This window comes from Vulpes vulpes, chromosome 15, assembly GCF_048418805.1.
Source record: "Vulpes vulpes isolate BD-2025 chromosome 15, VulVul3, whole genome shotgun sequence".
Taxonomy (NCBI): domain Eukaryota; kingdom Metazoa; phylum Chordata; class Mammalia; order Carnivora; family Canidae; genus Vulpes; species Vulpes vulpes.
Window position 1 is genome coordinate 31,781,285 of NC_132794.1, and position 23,866 is coordinate 31,805,150.

At 37.0% G+C, this 23,866-nt stretch overlaps 1 protein-coding gene across 14 annotated transcripts in view; it reads right to left on the reverse strand.

The window, feature by feature from the left end:
- ROBO1 (roundabout guidance receptor 1) overlaps positions 1–23,866 on the reverse strand; it is a 1,128,624-nt gene that overhangs the window by 877,758 nt on the left and 227,000 nt on the right. The window lies entirely within an intron of this gene.

Below are 23,866 nucleotides of genomic sequence, written 5' to 3' on the forward strand. Positions count from 1 at the left end.
AATGAGGTGAAAGAAAAGCAGTCAGCTATTTTCTCTCCATTCCAATCCAAATTTTTAGGATAAAGTAGGATGAAATTTTCACATGTCCATCAAATTCAGTTAAAGGGTTAGTTTTTTAGTCTGTAGTCATTAAATTCTTTTTCATATGGTGTTCATATTAGTTAGACAAGAAGTATTCTTTTTTTTCAAGATTTTATTTATTTATCTATTTATTTATTTATTTATGATAGAGAGAGAGAGAGAGAGAGAGGCAGAGATACAGGCAGAGGGAGAAGCAGGCCCCATGCCACGAGCCCGACGCGGGACTCGATCCTGGGACTCCAGGATCACGCCCTGGGCCAAAGGCAGGCGCCAAACCACTGAGCCCCCCAGGGATCCCCGTCAAGAAGTATTCTTAATGCCACCATTGCAGATACATATACATTAGTTAGGCCAGCAGTATTCTAAATGCAACCATTGCAGATACACACACATACACACTCACACACATACACATATATATGTAAATTTTTTACAAACCCAATCTCTCTTTATCTCAGATACACATAGATATGTATATCTATGTATATACATACATGATGTTTTTCACAAACCCAATGTCTATTTTCTTAAGTCTCTCAAGATAAATGTTTTCAAGACCATGCAACTACCACTTACTAATAATGATTATTTCCATTTCAACTATATGCAACAATTTTCTTTTTTCCTTCAGTTGTGTCTAGGAAATATGCACAATTGTTTTAGGTAACATTACACTATATTGAGTTTAAAAGGTAAGGCTGGACATACCTACTTGAATCAGCTAGCTCCAACTGTAACACACATCTGTGTAGAGACAGCATAGTCCTTTGCTTACCTTCTACGAATGAAGCTAGTAAAACTCAGGTGAATAAAGCATGATGTTGCCCCATGATAGAGAAGCTCTCATAAAACAGGGAAGCTGATGTTGAGTACCCTCAGCTAAGTGACTTCAACACTTCTTCATTTATCCCATCTCTATAAAGAACAAAATCATAAAAGCCCCCACTGGTGCAGAAGATGTGTGTAGAGGGAGTGACATGATACAGTAAAATGAAGAAATAAGTGAAAAAGCAACTACCAAAGCATGTTTATAACTTCATAATCGTTTCAGGGAAATCTGTTTTCAGCCTATTGTATAAAATCATGATAAATGGAAGCATGTTTTTCCCATCGTCTTTGAAGACAATGGTCATTATCTGGATCTGTCTATAAAAACTGAGTAATTGTAATCTGTTCAACAAAGATGCCTTTCAGTTAGGATAAACTTTAAGAGAATGGCCATCTTATGGTTGGTGAAGGAAGTTTTATGTTTTTATAACCAAAATTTACCAGCGTTTCTTTTACAAGGCAGAGGAGTTTGCTCTGGAGTGATAGAACGTCAAAGGCCTGGATTTTTTGAGGTCTTATAAGACTGTGTCTTTACATAAGCCAATAAGTGATGTTGCTCTAAGAATTCTGAAAACTTTAAAAATATTTATTTATTCATTTATTTGAGAGAGAGCAACAGAGAGAGAAAAAGGGAGCAAGCCGGGGCATGTGAGTGGGGGGAGGGGCAGAGTGAGAGAATCTCCAAGCAGAATTCCTGCTAGGAGCGGAGCTCCATACGGGTTTCCATCCCAGGACCCAAGAGATCATGACCCTAACTGAAACCAGGAGTAGGAAGCTTAACTGACTGAGCCATTCAGATCTCCCTAGCTCATATGTTTAATATCAAAGATGAAATAAACATTATAATAATCACATATAAGAATCTACCAGTTAAATTTAGACATAACATTATAATGGTATTGAATCAATTATATTAATTCTACTGAACATTATATATGGAAAAAATTATATATGTCTTTTTTATCTATCCTTTGATTTTGTGAGGTAAATTTTATTACCCTCTGGGCATAAACTTTTATGGAAATATTTTTGGCTAAATATCTGCTAATGAAATGAGAAAATATTAGCAAATGTCCAGATTGTAATATAAGTGTGCAAACATATTTTCATATTTTTGTTAAAACAAAATGTAGGGATGCCTGGGTGGCTCAGCAGTTGAGCATGATCTGGAGTTCCTAGATCAAGTCCCACATCGGGCTCCCTGTGAGGAGCCTGCTTCTCCCTCTGCCTATGTCTTTGCCTTCTCTCTGTGTCTCTTATGAATAAATAAATAAAATCCTTAAAATAAAATAAAAATAAAATGTACATTGTAAAATGCTAAAAAAAGATCTATTTTCTGATCATTTTTCCTGTGAAGAATGCATTATTATAGGACCTGAAACCAAAAAAAAAAAAAAGTTTCAAGATATCTTTTTCTAAACTTGAGAATTGGAAAGAAAACTAAATCTGTTTAGTTTAAATTCCACTAAATGTGGAATGCCTGCATTCTCCCAATAAAAAATTTGAGTGAATTATTTTCAATGACTATTACTGATAGATTATTCCATGCTGTTTCAGGTAACAATCAAAGGGATCGTGATATGAATGGATATTTATCTGTTAATTGTCTTAAGCATACTGGAATGGATAATACAGATTCCACATTTCATGCTGTCTCCCAGATTTCTGTTCAAAAGTTTGTTCTTATTTCCTGCTTCCCCAGACAGACACCCACAACTGCAACAATTTTGCCAATGATACCAAATCTTTAGTAAGACAAAGTAGCTTTTGTGTGTATGTGTATGCATCTCTGTGTGTGTGTGCACGTGCGCGTGTGTGCATGTGTACTCAAGATGCTTGACAGGGCATCTGAAATTCTGGTGTAATTTTCTATATACACAAACTGTTACATAGTTGTAATAGAAAGTATTTTTATTTTATTTCATTTTTTGTATTTTATTTCATTTTTTAAAGAGTGCTTTTTAAAGATTTTATTTATTTATTAGAGAGAGAGAGAGAGAGCACATGCAACAGAGAAAGAGAGGAAGAGAGCAAGAGCAGGAGCAGAGAAAGAGGGAGAGGGAGAGGGAGAAACAGACTCCCCGCTGAGCAGGGAGCCCAGTGTGGGGCTCGATCCCTGGACCCTGGGATCATGACCTGAGCCAAAGGCAGATGCCTAACCAACTGAGCCCACCCAGGCACCCTGGCACTTCAGACTTTATAGCTCTTAAAATACTTTACAGGTGCTAACAGTATTTCCCTATAATAACTTTTTGAATATTCAATCCCTGAAAATGATGTTATTTTGAAATGAACTCTTGTATAATTCATTATTGAGATGGAACTCGTGTTAATTTGCTACATAAAAAGTCATTGTTAACTGAAGAATTCACCTCTACATGAAGACATTCTGATTTATTAAATGTCTTTCTATATGTTTTTCTTTTCTTTTAATTAACTTTCTTATTCTGTTCAGATCCTCTTCAGTCTTCTAGAAAAGAACAAGGAGGGACAGTGAAGGAGGAGAAGAAGAATGAGAGAAGACAGAGCAGGAAGAAAAGAAAGAGGAAAGAAAGGGAGAAAGAAAAGAGGTAGGGATTTTACCCTGGCCTTCAAATACTGGTGGTTTGGAGGAAAAAAAAATGAAATGACAGCCTACTATCAAGGGGGCTGGCTACTTTAATTCAGAATAGGGTCATCAACTATCATGGTCATCAGCCTAACAGTCTCTCTACTAGAGAACAGGTGGAAGAGGAAAAATAAATATGAAAAGGACACACAAACTTTTGCCATTCATTTTTTTCCTCCAGCAAACAAATGACAATAACATAAGAGGAAAAGCTGTAAGGAAGTAATGTACACAGTGGGTTGGGATCCCTGAGTGGCGCAGCGGTTTGGCGCCTGCCTTTGGCCCAGGGCGCGATCCTGGAGATCCGGGATCGAATCCCATGTCAGGCTCCCGGTGCATGGAGCCTGCTTCTCCCTCTGCCTGTGTCTCTGCCTCTCTCTCTCACTGTGTGCCTATCATAAATAAATAAAAAAAATTAAAAAAAATGTACACAGTGGGGGGTTTACAGAACTATGCAATTATTTGTAGTTATAATTGTAAGATACAGTTCAGAGAAGAGTTAGCATTGTAGGTGTGCCTTAAACGATGGGCCCCACAGGTGGATATAGGTAAAAGAAGGAATTCCAGGCCATAAGAACAGTGTGTGAGGGTGCAGACTGAAGACCATATCAGGGGCATCTGGAGAATAGTAACCGACTCAAGTAGAACAAAAAGTAAACCATAGTAAGAGAGTTAGTATTAAGATTGGAAATCTATTTAGGGAAGAGATTGAATGAGTAAATAAAAGTAGGAACAAGCAAAATGGGTTGAATGTAACCCATGACACATCAACAAAGTTTCAAAGAAAAGGTATAGAAAAATTATGAAATGAAGCAATTTTTATGTATGTATTTATTTAACAATTTTTAAACTAGGCTTCACACCCAGCATGGAGCCCAATGTGGGGCTTGAATTCACGACTCTTATATTAAGATCTGAGCTGAAATCAAGAGTTAGATGCTCAACTGACTGAGACACCTAGGCACCCCAAGTTAAGCTATTTTAAAAAAGAAGTTGTGAGTTTGGTTTTGAATATGCTGAATTTCAAACATCATGGGGACATAAATAAACTTTTAACTTTAGGTAAGTGAAAACATGAACCTGCTGAATAAGAAAGAATTTGAATTTGCTATCCATCATCCATATACCTGAGCTCTGTAAAGTCACAGAGTTCATAGAAGGTTGTTCCAATTATATGTCAGGTAAAACACACTGCCAGTACTTTCTAGGGGTGTCAGTCATACCAATCAATCAACTGATACTTGCAGAGCTTCTCTTGAGACCTAGCACTGTTTTTTCATAATGAGCTAAAGGCACATGATAGATCATACCTCCAGAAATTAGACTTAGGTGTATTAACCAGTTTGTTAAAAAATAAGTAAGGAATATTATGGTGAACAAAACTAGGACTATGCTTTTCATGACCTAATAGTATGACAGCTTGGAAGGGGGCTCCATAAAAATGTAGCCTAGAAGCTGTCTACTAAGATCTCTATAGGCTCTGCACATGATCGTGCAGGAGCTTTGAGTACACATAAGGCCGGTTGAGATGGTGGAGATATTTGGATCGGGAGAAAGCGTAGGAAAACTTTATCTGATCATCTTAAATCTACCAACAGATTTTGAGTTAGCAGTTTCATAGTTATATTTCAATCATATTTTAAGGAATTCTAGTTCTATTTAGCCTCCAAATGTTATAAACCTTATACTACAAACAATAAAAAAGAGGGAGTATGAACCTGCTTAGTCCTCTCTTCCACAAGCTGGATGGCACTGCTCCCACTAAGGGTCATAGCAAGTGGATAGAAATTTGTGGGAAAGGTCTTCAGACCTTGCAGCAACCTTTCCAAATACCCATTCCTTGTGTTTTGAGAATTAGAAGTACAGAATAGTTTTGATGGTCCTTTTAAAAATTTATTTATTTGTTTGTTTGTTTGTTTGTTTGTTTGTTTAGAAAGAGATAGAGCATGCACAGGGGACAGTGGAAGCATAGAGAGAGAATCCCAAGTAGGTTCCATGCTCAGATCAGCACAGACCCTAACGTGGGGCTCGATCTCAGGACCGGGAAATTGTGACCTGAGCTGAAACCAAGAGTCAGATGCTTTACCAACTAAGCGGCCCACACATCCCCTGACAGTCCTTTTAAACACTTCATTAGTTTATTGTATTGTTTGTCATAGAGAAAAACTGACGTATTTTTAATATTGCAAATCTGTGTATATCCACATTTTAATTTCTCTGAAACGACATGATTGTGCTTCTGTGATGTTGGCTGGTGGTAGTGTGGTCTTACGAATCTTTACTTTTTCTTTAAAACACAATGTTTAGTAATACTCATGAAGGTACTCTTCCAAAATCCATGGTGTGTTATGGGCTCAACTGTCCTTGCCATATTCAAAAGGTGGGAACCTAATCCACAGTTCCTCAGAATGTGAATATATTTGAAGCAGGATCTTTAAAGAGGTAATTAAGTTAAAATTAAAATGAGTCATTAAGGGTGGGCCCTAAATCCATATGACTGGTGTCCTCATAGGAAGAGGAAATTAGGGCACAGACAGGCACAGGGTAAGAACCTGTGAAGACCCAGGGAGGTGATAGCCATGTAAAAGTCAAGGAGACAGACCTTAGAAGAAACCAACCCTGCTAATACCTTGATCTTGGATTTCAAGCCTTCAGGGTTGTGGAAAATAAATTTCTGTTGTTAACGTCACCCAGTCCAACATTTTGTACAGCAGCCCTAGCAAACTAATATGCATGGTAACAAAGATACAAGCTCTGAACTGCCATGGCTCAGTGGAATGTAAGCAATGTGATCCACCTTCCTATTGTTTGAATAAATGAATTTTTCATTTCCATGAAAAAACTAGTTTTCCATCATCCCAAAGGGGCATTTTAGAAATTATGTTCTGATTTAAATTTGTATTAGTATACAAAATGCAGTATCTAGTATCAATTTCTAATAACCTCTAAGGACAAAAATCAAAATTATAAATGAAGTCACTGGATTCTGGTCATCAAAATGAGTGAGCTTGCATTTAGCACAGTTTTGTTGTAGGCTGCTCAGGTGAATTACACACCCTCTGATACTACAAACAGCCAATGATTCAAGTGCTTTGTTGGCATATAATAGTTTGGTTTACTCTTAGAATCCAAAGATTTCACTTAAAGAAGAAACTGACAAGGCAAAATGTAAATCTCCTAGAACACTGTTGAAAAAAGATGCATATTTAAGAAAAGAGTAACTATTTTTTCTTGAGGTACAGAATGTGCCTAAGCATATTTAATAATATAGTAATAAGTCCTTAGCAAAAGCAACTTCTACAAATGTAGGGACACATAGTTAATGTATTACAAAAGTGTAAAATATTATTTTGGAGGAGTTACTTCTATCATGGAATCGGATCTATCTGGAAGCTAAAGCAGTCACCTAGACTTGTCTTTTTCCTTTGAAAGAACTAGTCCAGCATACCCTGTGATTATGGCTGGTTCTATTTCACTTTTTTCCAGGAAGGCAGCCAAATTTCAGTACTTAACAATATTTACGGCTAAATTAAATCTCACTTCCTATAGTTTAAACACCCTTCTTTTTAAAGTTCTTGTGTATGCTCATTTTTAAATGTGATCTCCTGTTTACTTCAAAGCCAGTCTACAGACTATATCCTGTCTGAAGAAGCAGCTGGGCTTTGGGGATTATCTATCCAGGGGAATTTAGGAAATTCAGAATTTCAATATTCTGAACTTTCATTTCCTATATAGTCATATATTGTATAATTCTAGGAAGTTTTGAATTTCCCAATATTTCATCTTTTCCTTTTTATTGTATAAATTATATATTCATTTACATAATGATTTATCTCTCTTGTACACTAGACTATGCATGTTTTTGCTTAACAGTGCCCAGCACTTGGCACAAGCTGGACATAGAACAAGCACTCTAATACATCTTGGTTTCTGTACAAAATTTTACAATTTTTTTAAATTCTTTCTTTCAAATTAAGCTTTATGTCCAACATGGGGCTTGAACTCACAATCCTGACATCAAGAGTTGCATGCTCTCCAACTGAGCCCACCAGGCACCCCATGGTTCTACAAATCAATGAATAATGTAAAATAAACTCTTCCTTGGTCTCAATTCCTCCATGAAACATATTAATGTATTTCTGTGAAAAACAGATTTGAATCGTGAACACTATTTTGGTAATTATGCTTATTATTCATCATAAATCATTGGATTTCCACTGTAGGATGTATACCTCAGGGTCATAATACTCTTACTCATTTATTAAATATTTACTGTATAACAGGCATTATGCAGAGCATGTGTGATGACACAGGTCTTCTGAGGTATGAACTACTACAACTCCTAATAAAAAACAAACAAATCAATAAACAAAAAAAGGATACTGATGCTTAGAATCAATAAGGTAATCCTTAAGACCACACATTTAAGAAATGGGGACAACCTGATAGGGAATTAGGTCTGACTAAATCTACATCCCTGAAATTGATAAGCAAATTTCCACTTCAGACTCTATGGGTTTTTTTACTCATGGAGACAGAGAGAGGCAGAGACACAGAGGGAGAAGCAGGCTTCTCGCAGGGAGCCTGAAGCCGGACTCGATCCCAGGATCCCAGGATCCCAGGATCATGCCCTGAGCCAAAGGCAGCCGCTCAATAACTGAGCCACCCCAGGCAGCCCTATATGATTATTTTAAACATCTTTCCTCTTCTGTTTATTTTTTGGGGTGGGTAAGGGTGGAGGTCATCTTTCATTGCTTTGTGATTCTGGCCATCCATAGAAAATTTCAGTGGTTAGGTCATTCCATTCTAGGAGGAATTATGTACACTGATTGTCAAATCCCACAAGCAGAATTAAATGAGCTGGGATAAAATAAAATCTGTATAAGATCTGAAATGTCTGTGCAATAAGAGAGGTCATGAAAAGGAAAATAAACATTATACAAGCTGTTATAGGCTTAATGCAAAGACTCTAAGATTCAGGTGGTAATTGCAGTCAGATATTGTTGGATTTCAAGATCATTAATCCTACAGTAACTGAAAAATAACGTATTTTAGAATTAAGGTGAAATAAAAGTAAATAATGTTTAGAAGTTTTAATTGAGTTATAAGATTGTCATTGCCTCAAAGCCACTTTTGGTAAGCATGCTTTCCTATGCACAGTGTTTATAAAATCTGTATACTTTCTAATCTTATAGAGACTAGAAAATATTATTGATTTTAGAATAAATTGCTGAAACTTCTCTTTTTACTCTAATTTGAATTTTGAGTAACAGTGGACTAGTTTCTGAATCCTTATATTAAAAGTTGGGAATACTTTTCTATCAGATAAAAATTTTAGGCAAGATCTACATAAAATTAAAAGCAAATATTTTTAAAAATTAACTTTTTTTTTGCTTTTAATATCATGAAATGCAGAAGTAGTTCAATAAATACTTATAGTATTTATAGCACCCAGCTCTCGATTTCAGCTTAGGTCATGAGTTCAGGGTCATTTCATATGTGCTCTGCATAGAGTCTGCTTGGGAGTCATCTCTCTCCCTCTCCTTCTGTCCTTGCCCACTCATGTTTTCTAAATAAACAAATAAAGTCTTTAAAAATGAATAAATAAGTACCATAAATATGAATATTGTTTTATTCAACCAATAAACACATGTTGTGTTCACGTTTATGACAGGGACCCTTCAAGGCACTGGCACACAGTCTCTATTGGACTTTTTCACATTGTGAAACAGGGGTAACGGCCAAGAATAATTCACAGAAAATATACAATAAGTTAATTGTACATACCGATTTTTTTGGTACGTAGTCACTAAAACCTAGGTTAAAATTCCAGCTTTACCTATTGCTGGCTCAGTGACATTGGGCAGTTAAATTATTATCACAGAATCTCACATTTTTCACCTTCATCTGTATGGTAGAAGCAATTCTAGCTACCGTAGACCATTATTTTGCAGATTATATGAGATAATCCATTTACCTAGAGGAGGAAAAACTTCCTCTTTCTTTGGGTAAATATATGAGTTAATTGCTCTCCTTACTTCCTACTATTTTCCAAGGCTCTTTATCTTCATATAACCGATTGTCTCCTTCAGTGTTCTTTGAAATTCTTAGTATTTCATTTGCCACCATTCATATATTCATCATGTAGATACAAGAACCAGCTCCACAGGATGACCAAGGTGGCCATTTCTTTTTGACCTTAGGGAACATTTTTTTGAGCTTCAAGTACTGGCTGATGCCAGACTTAAGACCAAAGAGGCATCAGAAGCTCTATATTTACATATTATCTGGTGCAACCCATTTTTTTAGAGAAGATACTGAGGCCTAGAGAAATTAATCTGTTTTTATCACATGAATGTGTGGGTAGACTTAAACACGAAAAAGGAGAGGACTCCAACTCTGTTTATGTGAACATAGCTTACATGAGTTGAAAAGTCCCACCAAGATTTAATAAACAATGGGGGAAAAAACTCAAAGATATTAAGTTGTATTTAAGATTAACTATGATTCTTTTCCTATCCAGAATTCTTTTTTTAATAATTATGCATTAACTTTTAAATTTAGAATACCTACATATTCATTTTAGTTTACATTTTTCAAGACTCACATATATCAATTTGTTCTCTTAAACCTGTAAGGTAGCTACACGCTGTTACATGCTGTGGTCCCATTTATAAAAATGAGAAAAGGATGTTCTGAGAACCTTCGTGATTTGTTCAAGGTCATTCATAATAAGTGGCAATTAAGGCTTCTGTTGCTAGATTCTTTATGCTCTATCTCAGTCTTTTTTTCCACAAATTTGAGTGTTATGTTAATGGACCTTATAAAAGGAAATCAACCAAACAAATGCTAACAATAATTTCTTTTTCCTAAACAGGAGATATTTTATCACATAAACTTTCATTACTATCATCATACTAGAATAATATATTCCAAAATAAAGGAAATTGGCACCACAGTGAAGCAAGAGAAACAAACAAAAGCCTGAGAACTCACAGGGAAATCCTGGTGTGAGACAATCAGGGTTAAACAGTCCTAAACTGTAAGTAGTACCATAAAATCAAAATACACAGTGCAGAATTTTAATCCAAGCCTTTCAAAGTTTTGCTTAGAAAAATGTAATATGACTTTCTTCAATAATGCAAAAAGCAGACTTTCTAAGTTCCCATTATGTATTAAAAGAGAAAAAACAAAAATGAAGAAGTCATGATTTAAAAGGTCCTAAAAGCTGCTATTTGTATCAAGCACTATGAATCAACCCTAACCTGACCTTCACATGGAATATTTAATATCTAGCAGAGTACTTGAGCTTTGAACATCAAAATCTCATTTCAGATTACTGATGTGTGAAATTCTAGGAGACATTAGAAAATCCCATGGAAGATCACAAATAACCAGAAGGAAATATCAACAAACAAACCAACAGTGTATTTAATGGAGCATAAGAAACCGTTTTTTTTTTTTAATTTTTTATTTATTTATGATAGTCACACAGAGAGAAAGAGAGGCAGAGACACAGGCGGAGGGAGAAGCAGGTTCCATGCACCAGGAGCCTGATGTGGCATTCGATCCCGGGTCTCCAGGATCACGCCCTGGGCCAAAGGCAGGCGCCAAACCGCTGCGCCACCCAGGGATCCCAAGAAACCGTTTTTAAATGTTCTAAGTGATCTGTGCAACTTTCAGTCTCAGATTTTATAAGCAAGCATTAACGAATGCAGTAAGATATTATATATTCTATAGAAAAATAGCAGCTATTTTAAAGTAAACTGAATATGTAAACATATATCTATAAACAAATACAAATAAATACCTTAATATATTTTCTTAAGATATAATAATGCTCAACCACATTTTAAATAAAATAATCTGTAAGTTTCAGGGACCATCAATAAAGAAAAAAAGTGTTACATTAGGACAACTATCATGAACTAAAACCATACCTTCAGTTACAGGAAAAGTAATTAAATTACTCTTCTCATGCAAGTCCCCTCCTTACCCTCTAGTAAATGCACAAGGCTCACTACATAACTGAGAGGTAATTCAATTTATAATGACATCTTTATAGAATGATTAAGTCACTTTTTGACCTACATAAGGCAAGGAGAATGTTGCCTATCAGAGTCAGCATTAACATTGAAGAAAACTGAATAAGAGTAACTTGAATTAGCCACAGTAAGGAAGAAAAACCTCACTCTCTGGGCCCATACACTGCCTATTGTTGGGTTTATTGATTTGTCGACTTAAGTATAGCACTGAGTTTTAGAGATAGTGTTACTGCTTAATCTGTGTGAACTTGATAGCAAATTTGAATACCTTTCTTGCAAAATTATATTGCTAAAAGGGCCCAGAAACGTGAGGTTTTTTTGTTGTTGTTGTTCTGGTATTTCAGAAGTTTTAGGAAAAAATATTCCTATACACCCAAAATATTAGACATAAGGGTCACGGAGAATTTCTTTCCACTCTTTTTCCCAATGAAAACCACTGAGATCAAAACCTTTTGTTTTCTAGGCCACAACTTTTACCCATAACATTTCATCATGCTTCCAGGCACTTGCCCCGTATGTTTTGAAACAGTGGGGCCCATAGGGAAGTAGGCCTGGAGGATCTAGGAGAACACAGGGAAAGGTAAGCTTTCTACAGTGGGAGCAGGGAAAGGCCGGGGCATAGAATGAGTAGGTCAAGGCTAAAGACAGCAATCACAGAGACCTACCTGCTCCTTTGGAGAGGAGAGTAAAAGAACAGAATTTAACACTTATTTGTGGCCTCTGTTTCAAAAGGCACATTTAACTCCACCATCTATATGGGGTGTATGTGAGTAGAAGAGTCAGATGAGTTTCTCTGATACTCCTACAGCATGGTTCATAGTCTGTTCCTTTCAAGCTATTTCCCAAAGAATTTATTAGTAAAGCAGAAGTATGTTAACAGCTGTGACAGCAAACTGGTGGATATGACTGACCTGTTGTAAGCTCATTCTGGCCAATACTACGTCTTACTTTTCTTTCTTTTATTTCAAATTTAATACTTCGGGGCCATGCCTTGTTTGTTGGGGTCCATAGACATCTCTTTTGTCTTATATTTAGTCCTCTTCAAAAGGGCTTGAAGTTTCAATCCTGTTTCCAGAGCACTGGACAAGAAGCCTAGTGTTAGAGAATTAACACCAGAATCACACTTTTATCCCTGGAAAACTCTTCACCTTTTGGGGTGTGTGTGTGTGTGTGTGTGTGTCTGTGTGTGTGTTTATGAACACCTTTGGATGTTTTATGCCTAGAAAGAGATGACAGCACTAAAGAATGAGGAATGAAATTTTTGGCTTAATCCATATATTCAGAAAATTCATAGACAGAGACTAACATGTACACATTTAACATACACACTTAACATTTTGAACTACTCGGTGAATTTTTACAGAATATAAAGAAACATAACTTTTGTCCTTAAATTTCCTTTTCTCTAAATCAAAAGAGTTTCCATCATTTAGATAATTTTCAAAGCTATGTTCTCACATTTTTAACTGCATTTTCTCATTTTACCACATTAGAGAAATGTTTCTGTATAAGTCAAACAAATGCTTGGCTACAGCCTCACTATTTCTTCTTGAGTATATTTGGTTGCAGAAGAGGTTCAGTCTGCTAAATATAAAATTCTCTAAGCCTTGTTTTTTAATGTCCCCGTCCAAACAGAGCCTGGAAATGGGAGACTTCATGGCTCATGGCAGCATGCATGCAGTCAACACAAGAGGGTGAAAAATAGCCCAGACCCATCTTCCCCCCATGCCTCCTCATGTATTATTAAAGTCAGCAAAGCCTCCTGGATTGCTGAACAAAGCTGACCGTCCTCCACCAACAAATTCAATCCGCAGGCTTCTGAATGTTCGCCAGCACTCTGTGTTGCCTGCACATGGCAGATATAATTGGCAAACTGAATGAAGAATTTCCTATTCTTATTAGGCAGTATTCCAGATAGAAGATAAGAATAGCCTGTAGAGCTGGGCTGGCATGTAAAAAGGGCTCTGCTTTTCATATAACACTTATTATGAAGATGCAAATTTCCTCTCCACTAGAAACGATGTTTGTGGCTGCTCAGTGGACATTCCTTTAGCCGTTAACAGTTTGTCCTCGGAGTCTTAGTTTTCACTATTTTCCAACTCCATGTTGAGACAATATTATCTTCTCAGAATTCTCCCTAAGCATATATTTAACAAATATTCATAAATCATATCTTCAGTGTTGTATTATTAGTAAGTATGTATATTCAAAATACCATATCCAAGGATTTGTCCTACTCAATGTTCATTGGACCAAGACCCAGGTTAGTGAAACTGACTAGAGTCATTGAATTAGACCCACATTTTCATCAAATAATATTCTATAAAAAGAATCTTTTAATCTATGCATTGTTCTAGCTAGCCAATTGTATTAAACTGTTTTTTCAAAGGCATTTGGCTGATGTGTGTACCCGTGTTACTTTGTAATTTTGTCCTCATCAGTATATTTCATTTATTGAATGAGTCTGATCTGCTGTGCATATATGCTCTAAAAAAAATCACAAGGCTTTTACATGGAAGGGAAAATATATGTCTCACATTTGATTTACATTCTCCAAGTTTCTTCCCTCAGTACTGTTGTGCAGCAACTCTGCAAAACATGCTGCTAAGCCTGCAGATTATACTTTGTTCTAAAGGGAAGCCTTTGTCATCTCGGACTTCAGAGCCAGGGAAGAGATGCCTAGCTGCTATTCAGCATACCAGGCTTCTTCTTAAATTGTGTAATCTCCCTCTCTTCCTCTCCCCTTCTTCTCTTTGTCTCCCTACCTCTCTCCATCTAGGTGTCTGTGTGCCCTTTTGCTTTCCTGAGCATGTTCCTTTCTCATCCTGTGTTCCTGTGCCCACAGGTAGACCTTTCATCTCTTCTTTGTCTGTGTTCCTCGATAGACCTTTTTTCTCACTCCCACCCAGCTCTCTGACTACCTTTATCTCCTTTTTTTTAAAAAAAGTATTTGATCCTTCATCATCTTTTTAAAAGATTTTATTTATTTGAGAGCAAGAGGGAGAGAGAGACAGAGACAGAGAGAGCGAGAGAGCACACAAGCAGGGGACAGAAGCAGAGAGGGAAAAGCAGACTCCCCGCTGAGCAGGGAGCCCTACATGGGACTTGATCCCAAGACTCTGGGATCCTGAGCTGAGCTGAAGGCAGACGTTTAACCAGCTGAGGTACCCAGATGCCCCATCTTCATCTCCTTCTCTTCTCTTATTCTGTCCTTCACTCTCCATCTTCAGAAACACACCATCTCGCATCTCTTCTCTGTTTTCCTGTCTGCCCAGTTTCTTTCTCTTCCTCCTCTCTGCTTGCCTCTCTCTATTCTTTTTAACTGAATACCCACTTGCTGGGCACATTCTCAACCTCCCCTTCACCTGCTCCACTGCTACATACACTTCAAGCCTTGGCAAAAATGCTACTCACCAGAAAGCCCTCTCCTTCAACTAGATTAAATTCTGCTTACATAGAATCCCATATCCTCCTCCCCTTCTTCATTCATAGCTCACCTTCAAGAGTACGTCCTAAAAATCTACATTTCTGATGTTTCATATGAAAAGTACATAATCTTAAAACAGAAAAAAAAGTAATGAAGTGGAAAGTCTCCCAACCAACTCTGTTCCCATTAGGTCAATTTCCACACCATCCTCCACACACACATTACCATTATTCACAGTTACTCGTCAATCTCTCTTTCCTTAGTCCCTTTGTGTACATACAAACAAAAATGAATTTATGTTCTCATTCTTTTTTATTATACATAATATATTATCAGCTGATATATATCATCAAGCACTATTTTAAAATAAATATATTCTGGATATCTCTCCATACAAGTCAATAGATCACTTAGTGCTTCTTAAAGCTGTATTCTGTTCAACTGTCTATAAATATCATAAATTGGTTAAATCAATACTATTGATGGATATGACAGCTCTGTTCTGATACAAATAATCATGCATAGGGGATCCCTGGGTGGCTCAGCGGTTTAGCACCTGCCTTTGGCCCAGGGCAGGATCCTGGAGTCCTGGGATCAAGTCCCGCATCGGGCTCCTGGCATGGAGCCTGCTTCTCCCTTCTCCTGTGTCTCTGCCTCTCTCTCTCTCTATGTCTATCATAAATAAATAAAATAAATAAATCTTTAAAAAAACAAACAAACAAACAAAAACAAATAATCATGCATATATATCAATTCACATATGCATGAGTTTAGAATGTATCTCAAGAAGCAGAGATGCTTGATAAAAAGTTATGTGCATTAAAAAATTGTGCGCATTTTTAAAAGAAAAATATAGAACAGTTGCCAACAATGGAAGCTACAACAAATTTACAGTCCCATGAGCAATATATGAGAGTAGCTGCTTTCCTCAGTTTTGTTGAGAATGTGTAATAAAACTTAAGTCTTTTGTTAGTTGAATAAAAAACTGTTATGTCACCATTATATCCCCTGTAATTAACATACAACCCTCCCAATCTTTTTTTTTAATATTTATTTATTTATTTGTAAGAGAGAGAGAGTGAGAGTATAGGGCAGGGGTCTGAGGGAGAGGGAGAGAGAATCTCAAGCAGACTCTGCACTGAGCTCAGAGCTGGATGCAGGGTGGATACCACGACCCTGAGATCACTACCTCAGCCAAAACCAAGAGTCAGGTTCTTAGCTGACTGTGCCCCCCAGGTACCCTTGATTTCTTTCCATTAGTTTAAAAACATGCTCAGTCTTTCCTTTATTAAAAAAAAACTTTATTTTTTTTTAAATTATTTATTTATTTATTCATGATAGTGAGAGAGAGAGAGAGGCAGAGGCAGAGACACAGGAGGAGGGAGAAGCAGGCTCCATGCCGGGAGCCCGACGTGGGACTCGATCCCAGGTCTCCAGGATCACGCCTTGAGCCAAAGGCAGGCGCCAAACCACTGAGCCACCCAGGGATCCCCAGTCTTTCCTGATAAAAAAAGGAAAAATATTTTCCTAATCTCATGTCTCCCTTTAATTACCACTCTAGTTCTCATTTTCCTTCATGACTTCACACTCAGGCATTCTGGAATGCATTTCAATCTGACTAGTATACTTATCGCTCTATTATTAACGCCCTTGTGAAGGTTACCAATAACCTCCTGATTTCTAAATCTATTGAGCATTTTATGTCCTTATCTTACTTTATTTTTCTGGAACATCTGACACTGACTATTGTGCTCTCCTTTCAAAAAACTTCTTGCCATTGGCTTTTGGGAAAAACTCTCTTCTGATTTTTCCAGAAATTCTGGCTGCTTTGCATCAATCTCTTTATTGGGCTCTTTATTGTCCCATTGACCTTTAAATAGAATTTATTCTTTGTTCTCTTCTTATTTAAAAATCCCTCTAGACCCATCTTCTTTGTACCTGTGGCTTTTCCTGCATTAATTTAATAGTGTCAATGGCCCCAAATCATTATTACCAGTCCATCCTTGCATCTGTTTACCCCCTGCTTGAGTGTTTGTTTAATAGAGAGGGGCAAGAGATGGAAAATGTTAGTCATGGTTTTCAATTATGAAGACAGTAAGAAAAAATAGGGTGTATAAATGATTAATAATAAGTAGTACTCACCTAGTGCTTGGTATGTGGAAAGGACTAACGTATGAGTTTATACCAGGAAATAAGCTCTATCACAGATCCTCATCAAGCCTTCAGTTGTTAAGGAATGAAGGAGAAAGCAATGACTGAATGAGTATTTATTATTCTAGGCAATGATTAATCTCTTCTGGAAAACTGAAAAGCTGATCTCCTGAAAATATACTGTATGTTAAAAGGTCTAGGGAAGATGTATTGAACAGGTTGGCTTGGAGAGCCACCTAGTGGTAAGACAGTATGTGAGGAAAGGCGGGGCCTGCAATGAATCTGCATCAAATCACAGAGTAGCCTTCCACTTCACCCAGACCGACCAGGGCCAGTCTTAGGATCTGACTACACGTCAGACAGGATTCTACTCTGACAACGTTGCTGTCCCAGCGTATTTGATTTTCCTTATATATTTTCAGATAAATATACTTATTTTCCTACAGGTTTATTTAATTTACCAACCTGGCCATAGATACTCAGAATTTGGAAGAGAAATGCAGGAGAGTGAGGTATGTAAAACAAAAGAATCCAAAACTGATGGTTATGCTTATCCAATCAGAGATGGTTAGAGATGGGGGCGCTACTGGCATAGGTTGTGGCTACCAGCCCTCCTTGCTTCCTCCCCACCCCCGTTCTGCTCTCCAACATATTCTCTGAGTTACTATTACAAAAAAAAAAAATAAAAAATGCAGCTTCTCAGTATATGCCAGAAATAGTTTCCAAATTGTCCATGAAACTCCAATGAGTCCGAATACCTGAGATAAATCCTTTTAACATATAAGAATAGGAGGCCAATAACAGAAACAACCAACAAAAGGAACAAACAAAGCTTTTGCTACATGATGCTACTTTTTTAAAATCCTCAAATCTCACTGGCTCTCAAAAGCATACATTTCTCATTCGTGTTCTTGTATATGGCAGCTTTCCTCTATTCTAGAATGGAATGGTCCATGATCCAGAACATGGGCTGAAGGAACAGCTCTGATGTGAGGCCATGATCCTTGTGGCTGAGGGAAAAGATCACGAGACCTCAGAGAAACATGCAATGGCTCTTAGAGCTTCTGCTCAGAGGCAACACTAGTCTCTTTCCTTCGTATTTCACTGGACAAGGCATGCCACATGGCCAAGCTCCTGGCTGATGAAGATGGAAATATAGTAGGAGTCTACTATGAGAAGTGGCACTGAGATGCAGAGGTATACTCAGCATAGCATAGTATATTATCCAAACCAGTAATATGTTGAGAGTGAAAATGTTTTTCAATAATTAATCCAGTATAACATAAAAACCAGGGTTTTCCTGGCAAACTGGGATATATTATCACCTTATAAGTCTCTTACAGGGAGAAAAGGAACAGGCAATTGAGAATACGTGAGTTGATCACAAGCTTTGATGAAAAGATCTGGCTTATACATGTGGATGTATACACACATGCTGAGGCAATGAAGGAATAAGAGGCAGGAACAGTAGATCAGGTGCATCAGGAAGTTAGATATTAGCCTCAGGCTGTGAGATCACTTCTGAAATACAGGTCAAGACAAAGGATAATGGACTAAGAGGAGCTCTATTTAAATGATATCCTGCTGTAAGTAATGGTAGGTAATGGCAAGAAAAAGGAGCATCTAAGGTGCCATTTCTCTCAGTAATTGAGTCACATACTTGGGGTCTCAAGGCATCAGTGGGAGTATAGAGGACAAGAGAAAATAGAGGACCCAGTTTTGTTAGGTCCAGAAATTGCAGGTAAGGAACATGGTAAAAAGTTCTTAAATTATATTTCCAAACGAGGGAATTGGCAGTGATTTATAGATAGAAAATTTATGAATTACAATAAATATAGAAAAAAAATTTATGAATTACAATAAATATAGAAAAAAAGCCCACAAATCCTAAGGAGTCTAAACTATTTTTTATTAGGAATTCAAAATACAACAAAGATTAATTCCATAGATGATATGGACTGGAATAGTGATCAAGAACCATGTGAGGGAAGAACAAGTAGCAAACAAATGAATTGGAAGTTAACATATTTCTATTGTCAACGTTTGGAGTTAATGAAGCTAATGTTTCTAAACTCAGAAGCAGTTTTAAAGTGCTAATGTAAAAGCAATCTTGAGTCACTTATAAAAAAGTGTTGTTTGTGAGAAAAAATACTCTTTATTGAGAAGATTAAAATCATTTTTTTATTCATTTAAAGTGTAGGGTAAAAACACCTGGCTTAAAGAAGAGACAGCTATCAAGTGAAGTTTTCTAGACCACAATTTACAGAATTAAACAGAAAATATGTATTTCAGATATTCTGTAGATATCAGCTATTGTGTCACTGAATGAAATACACTTTAATCCTAATGCTACTGCATGTTCTGTTTTTTGACCTCACTCTAAGAGCAAGCCTCAATGAGTGGAGGCTGGCACATCCTGGGAAGGTATCAGCCCCTCTCCCTACAACTGCTCATTTACTAACTGCAGTATTTAATTATACCAGTTCTGTAACCTTTAATGTGTCCCAACCAAATAAGATTTGATTGTTTTCTGTCCCTTGCTTTTAACAAACATTAAGCAATTAAAAGCAAGCACTGTATAGCCTTAAATATCTTCATACTTGGGCAGCCCAGGTGGCTCAGCGGTTTACGGCCGCCTTCTGCCCAGGGCCTGATCGTGGAGACTGGGATCGAGTCACACGTAGGGCTCCCGGTGTGGAGCCTGCTTCTGCCTGTGTCTCTGCCTCTGCCTGTGTCTCTGCCTCTCTCTGTGTGTGTCTCTGCCTCTCTCTGTGTGTGTCTCTCATGAATAAATAAACAAAATCTTTTTAAAAATCTTCATATTTATCCATAAAATATATTTTAAAATATGTCCTTAGGGATTCCTATTTATTAAACTCTGGAAATTATTTCCCTGAAGTCTAGTGCCTGTTAGATTATTGGTGTAATGAAAATTTGCTGCTTCAACCACACGATGGCAGAATAAGCCAGGAGCTCTAGGGGCCTTTTCCAGATGGCTCAAGTAACTTCAGACACCCAGCTTTACCAAATTAAGATGAAAGATGCTTTTATAATTGTACTATGTGCCTTTGTGAACCTAAATTCATTTGTAAGACAGGAGTCTATACAAGGAAGAGCTTTTGAAAGAAGCTAAAACAACCTAATAATTTTGTCATATCTTTAAGACAAATCTATTTTTTTTAAGATTTTATTTATTTATTTGAGAGAGAGAGAGAGCACGCACTTGAGAAAGCACGGGGCAGGAGGGGGGCCGAGGGAGAAGCAGACTCACCACTGAGCAGGGAGCCAGATGCAGAGCTCCATCCCAGGACCCCCAGAACCCCAGAATCAGGACCTGAGTCGAAGGCAGATGCTTAACCAATGGACGTACTCCTTGAAAAGTCATTCTTAAGTTGGTTTCTATTAACATGCAAGTTGGTTTCAAATAAACAGTCTTTCTTCGCAATTTTTTCAAAGCACTGTGACCATAGTTGGCCCCCGCATGGTGAACCCAGAGGGGAGTTCTTTCCATTGTCTGTTCCCAAGATCACACAGAAGGTACCTGGTGAGGCATCACTAAAGGTATCTTAGCAGAAAACGGATTCTTAATGATTGACAACAAACTGAGAGTTACCGAAGGGGAGATGGACAGAGGGATGGGCTCCATTGATTATGGGGATTAAGGAGGGCACTTGTGACCAGCTCAGGGTGTTGTAAGTGACAAATTGCTAAATTCTACCCCTGAAATATTGCACCAGGTGTTAAGGAACTGGAATCTAAATAAAAACTTCAAACAAAGAAGGGTACCTTAAACGTGTCTTAAACATCTGTGCCAGTAGAGAGGCACTTACTTTTCATCCTCCTCCCCAACATGATCCTATTTGTGAAGACATAAAATGTACGGTTGCCTTTGCAAACTAATCCAAAGGCAGTAACACTGTCATATTATAAGAAACTCATTGGTCCTAACCTCCAATACAAATATATGAAGTGCACAACAGTAACAGTAAAACATTCAAGCTGTTACCTATCAACATGATATTTCAGTTCATCTGAGGCAAGGGTTCACCAATACCTGTTTTGGTGTAATAAATGCTGACTTCTGTATTTTAAAACCATGTTGGTAAATGTATTGCTAAAACGAAATCCAAACTTCTTCAAATGGCATTTGAGATGCTTCGTTATCTGTGGTTCCTGTGCTAGTTCTCTACATTCATCCAGACAAACCATGTCTTGTACACCACTGCCTTTGCCAAAACTGATTTCTTAGGGTTCCCTCTTTTCCTCTGTTCCTACAACTGGCAAGTTGCCATTTCTCCTTCAAGAAATGACTCAAAGATCTCTCTCTAAAATGTCTCCTGAATTCTGCCTTGAAATCAGAAATACACAATCATTTCCTTTTCTGAAATCTTAGAATCACAGTTCCTGTTTTCATCATATTGATTATTTAATTCTACTTGCCTTTGGACAGTTTTGTATGCTGGGGAGAGAAGCCTTATCTCTTCACCTTTGTGCATCTAATGCCTACTGGGAAGTTTAAACAGAAGGGGCACTCAATAAGCCCTTCGGTGAAGGAAGGAAGGAGTCAATCACCCCCATAAATTCATGCAGTGCGTAGGTTAATGTATCTTCAACGTATCATTTCTATTGGAAAATGACATTTATATTCAAAGATGAGTATGCTTTTAAAAGTTTATCTTTAGTTGATTTATTTTTACATTAAATTCAGAAAAACCTTCAAATACTGTTTAAGTCATGGAGCACAAACCACCAGGGCCATTATGCTTCAACTTTCACAGTCTCTGTGAAGTCACACATATATAAGCATTCAGCAGCATATTAAAATTGTAATTTAAACAAATCCTTAGGAAACTATTGCTCCTAAGTACAAAATTTCAACAGTTTATTAATATTTCAAATAAGTAAACACTTATTAAATGCATTAAATGTTAAAGGTACTATGTTAGGTTCGTCTTATATCAAATAGATGGTATTTTATACTTATTCCCATAAGGTACACTTGATCTAGTTGTTTAAAAAAAAAACTAAGTTCTTGAAACAGTCTCAACTTGACATTTTGAGGGGTCTCATAAAAGGCAAGTACTACATTATATATGCACATATGTATATGTGTATATATGTCTCCAACTAAATTAGTACACATTGATAGAATTCTTAATCCTTTAGTGAAAAAAACATCAAAATAGCATCCATTCTAAAATAATTGAAAATAGAGGACTTCCATTCTTCATGCCAAATACACCCCAGAGAAGAGATTCTCCTAAGAGAATGGTAGAACACTGATTTTATACAATCAGAAAATCATTTAGGATTACTTCCAAATGATGCGGTAGACTCTACTGTCCGTAAAAACTATGACTCTCATAAGCTTTTGCTATATTGGGGATATGTGGTTTGATATTCTTATCTGGGGGGTAGGAGATTAACATTTTGACAAGGTAATTTACACCATCAATGGCATTAGTTTCTTGCCTGAAAATAAGTGTTGATGGAAAGAAGAAAGAATCTCCTAAAGGTACCTAATGGGAAAGGAGCTTGTGATCAATTCAAAGAACTTTGGTCAGAGTAGGCTCAAATACCCCCACTTACTCTCCTCCATTTGATGTACATATCAGCCATTATCTAGACTTTTTTTCTATAATAAATGAAAATGTAATAATTAAATGTGAACCACAAATTTCTTAAATAGAATTTTGAAATTCCATTTAGGGGCACAAAGGTGGTGCAGCTGGTTGAACTTACCACTCTTGGTTTCTGCTTAGGTCGTGATTTCAGGATGATGGGATGGAGTCCTACTTTAGGCCTCATACTCAGTGTGGAGTCTGCTTGAGACTCTCTTTCTCTCTCCCTCTACCCCTTCCCCTCTGCACGCATATGCTCACTCTCTCTCAAATAAATAAATAAAATCCCATTTAGAAGGTACACTTTATAAAATTTAACACTCTCCATATATAAACATCTAAATCAGTGAAAATAAGCTATCCTGTAATTTTTAATAAGTGACTGGGTGTATGCAGAAAAACATAGAGTTGATGGTTCCTACTTGTATCAGATACAACACTATTATAAAAACAAAGTCTGAATAGCTGTGTAGCTATGCCTTGTTAATGGTGAATTATTTTCTGTGTCAAAAATAGAGAACATAGCTGCTCAGGTAACAATCCAGTAACTTCTAAGAGTTTTTCCAGTACTTTTTTTTTTTTAAGGCAATGAACAGTATTTGCCTAAATTGTTTAAAACTGAGAAAAAAGCAAAGAAGAAACTGGACCCACCTTAAGTATATTTTATTGAATTGATATATGCATATTTGTTTGTACCTTCCAAATCAGGCTTGAATCATCTTCAAAAATGGAGAATACATTGGGGTGCCTGGGTGGCTCAGTTGGTTAAGCCTCCGCCTTCAGCTCAGGTCATGATCTCAGAGTCCCAGGATCGAGTCTCACATTGGGCCCCCTGCTCAGGCGGGAGTAGCCTCTGCCTCTCCCTTTGCCCCTCACCCCACTCATGCTCTCATGACAGATTTGCAGATGCTTAGTAGATACTTATTTGAAACCTCCATAAATACATAATAAATACATATAACCAGAGAAATAATAGAACTTTGTACCTTTATATTAGTGAAGTAACAAATTTTATGTTGATTCAGTTAAAAATATATCTTTTATCTTATTCATTATGATACAAAATGAATGATATATTCCCTATTTTTAAAAGATTTTATTTATT